We start from the raw sequence: 3,555 nt of genomic DNA on the forward strand, positions 1-3,555 counted from the left end.
GTTCCACCAATCGATCCCTTCTTCTAGTCAGGTTGTGCCACAAATTTCTTTTCTCCCCAAATTCTATTCAGTAACTCCTTATTAGTTACGTGGTCTAAACATGTAATCTTCAGAATTTTTCTGTAGCACCATATTTCAGAAGCTTCTCTTCTCTTCTTGAATAAACTGTTTATCGTCCATGATTAACTTCCATACATGGTTGCACTCCAAGCAAATACTTTCAGAAAAGATTCCCTGACAATTAAATCTATGCTCTGTATCAACTATTTTCTGTGTTTGAGAAACATTTTTTTGTCGCTGCCAGTCTACCAATATTTTACATCCTTCTTCGACCATCATCAGTTACTTTGCTGCCCAAATAGCAAATTTCATCGACTACTTCAAGTGTTTTATTTCCTAATCTAATTCGCGCGACATCATCTGATTTAATTCCATTATCCTCGTTTTACTGTTCTTGATGTTTATTTTACATTCTCCTTTAAAGACATTGTCCATTTCGTTTAATAGCTCTTGGAAGTCCTTTACTGTCTCTGACAGGATTAAACTGCCATCGACAAACCGCAAAGTTTTTATTTCTTCAGCCGGGAATTTAAATCCTTCTGCAAAATTTCTTTTGTTTCCTTTGCTGATTGCTCAATATACAGATTGAATAACATCGGGCAGATGCTACAACCACTGCTTCCGTTTCATGCCCCTTAACTCCTTTAACTGCCACCTGGTTTCTGAACTAATTGTAAATAGCTTTTCGCTCCCAGTGTTTTACTCCTGCCATATTCAGAACTTAAATTTCCGGTCTACATTTGCAAAAGCTTTATCTAAGTCTACAAATTCAATTAACCTATGTTTGTCTTTCCTGAACCTATCTTCTGTGAAATGTCGTAGAGTCAGTATTGCCTCGCGTGTTCCTACATTTCTCCCAAATCCTAACTTACCTTCCCCGAGGTCGGCTTCTATAAGTCTTTTCATCCTTCTGTAAAGAATTTTGCAACCGTGACTTATTGAACTGCCACTATAGCCAGCAAATTCCACTCTAGAGTGTCAGTACCTGTATTTGAAATAATTCTTATTTATTCTTCCGGCTTAGTTCCACATTTCTAACTACGTAACATGTTTCGATCACTGTGGATCATCTTCCGATCTAAATAGTTGCTATGGCAGCCCAACTTATGTATTCAGAACCCCATATCAGAGTATAAAGCACTCAGAAACTCATATCAGTATATATAGTACTCTGATGTGAGATTCTGTGAATGGAAGATGTGCTGATGACACAACTACATAGCACTGAAGGTGATCCAGAGGGATCGAAACGTGTCATATAACTAAAAATGTGCAACTGAGACTGAAGAATAAATGAGAATTATTTTACTATAATTTCGATACGAAGCTTAAATTTTTAAAATTCCATGTGGTACATATTGAGAAACAGTCTGGAAATCCCTGCTCTAGAACGCCATCACACAGAATAATTACTTGTGGTAGTACAACAAAAAATAAAAGTACGAGAGGGACAAAATAATGTTTAGAAAGGGCTATGGAAACAGGAGTACACGAGTCCCTAACAAGAAGATACTAAGTGACATTGTTAATGAATGAAAATTTCGTTGATGCCGATTTTGACGTTCCCCAAAAATAACACTTTCAAATGAAGCTTGAAAGAATGGAAACTTTTGTTTTTCGTGTTTGTTATTATTCAACAATTCTGGAAATCAATAGTGACTCAGCTCATGGCTGAATTATTGAAGAACTGTTCGAATTAAAAGCAAATTTTATATCTATTTATTCCCTGTTTAGCACTACTTTAGGTACCAAAAGTCATTTATCTTAACATGAGGTATGCAAAAGACTATAAATGACAGGAACACAAACAAAAACAATTTTCGTATCAGAAAAAAAATTCGAGTAGTTAAACCTATTTAAAAATATAAAGTAGCAATGATTACTCTGTAAATGGGGTTCACTCAATTTACAAAGTGTCTCAGTCATGGGCACGGTACACGTTTTCCAGGCGCTCGCGTTTCAGTTGCCCCATGTCCCACTTTTGTTTTACACGAGTAGACAGCCTGTAAAAATTGAACTTCGAGGTGATCTTGTTTCATTATCGGAAGAGCGGAAGGGGTTCTGATTAGATGTAAATTGTGTAGCTTTGCTATATTCACTTGCAGGTACAGAGAACAGAAAAAGAATTTCATTAATCGGTTAATCCGAGTGAGAAAGCACATGCCCTTAACTAACCTCTTCCTCCCCTTTCCTCTCAGAGAGAGCCCCTGTTGCTCCCTCAGCAAACGGGGCAACGGTAACAGCCAATAAGCTGGGATTTGTGCTCTCGCTGAGGCGTGCAACTTCCTGCGAGCTCCTGGAAGAGAGGCGGGCTGAATTTAGCAGCATCATCGCAGAGGAGCTAAATAACGCAGAGAGCGAGCGCCCCCCGAAAGGGCAGGCAACGCGTATTAGGTAGCAGGGGAAGCCCCGCTGATGAACCTTGGCGCCGGCTATGGAAGGCAGACTTGCTCTCCCCGAGTGTTGTAGACATAAACTGGCTAGATGCAGAGTGAACGCCATCATTAGAGCGTAACAATGAGCGTGACTGTTCACATGGCATCTCCCAGCGATAACGTACCAATCATAAATACTGTGTTCAGTCTGCGATTTCTTTCTTTCCTTCGGTGTGGTATCAAATACTTATTTCCTCTGACAAATAGCACAAAAACATTAATTACATTAAATGCATTTAATTAAGCTTCCCCTTTGATCTAAACTACTTTTATATTCATGGACAGAGAAAGAATGGCATAATTTGACTACCACCAAACTCTTTCATCTTTGCACCAAGTTTTCAAACGTCAAAATCAGTGTCAGAGTTCACTTCCATCGACCTTCATGGCTAGACTCAATAGATAATATTTCCGATTCTCTTTAAAAACTTATAATGTTCAGAACTACAGCTAATAATGGATCTCCATAATATACGTAGCTTACGTGAAAAAACTTCTTAATGAAGCATAACAGCTTATACGCATACAAAATGGAAAAAAGATATTGAGTTGGTGTACACTAATTAGGGATATGGGCGTAGAAATGAATCCTTAATGACTTAATTCATTACAGCCACAGAGTATTAGATAAAATATGAGAGGACCGTTGAGAAAGTAATGCAACACGTTTTTGTCTTGGCCAATTTTTGTTCAAAAAATGCGAATTTGTTCAAAAATAGGGTAGCCAAAACAGTGGGAAGTGTAATGTACATGCTAAAAATAATTTTTCCTTTTACTCTTCTTCTACCTGCTGTCTGACTGATTTTATGAGGCCGCACTTCTTCTCCTGCAACAACGTCTTCGTCTCAGCGCAGTAATTCTACCCAACGTCTTCGATAGTTTCTTGGATTTATTCCAATGGCTGTCTTTCCCTACAGATTTTGCTTTCTACAGTCCCTCATCTATCATTGAATTTCCTTCTTGGATTCGTAATACATGCCCTAACATTATACTCATTCTTCATGTCAGTGTATTAAAAAATCTCTTTCTGCGCCGATTCTGTGGAGAGTCTTCTAATTTA

The sequence above is a fragment of the Schistocerca americana genome, chromosome 3 (assembly GCF_021461395.2).
Source record: "Schistocerca americana isolate TAMUIC-IGC-003095 chromosome 3, iqSchAmer2.1, whole genome shotgun sequence".
NCBI classification, from domain to species: Eukaryota; Metazoa; Arthropoda; class Insecta; order Orthoptera; family Acrididae; genus Schistocerca; species Schistocerca americana.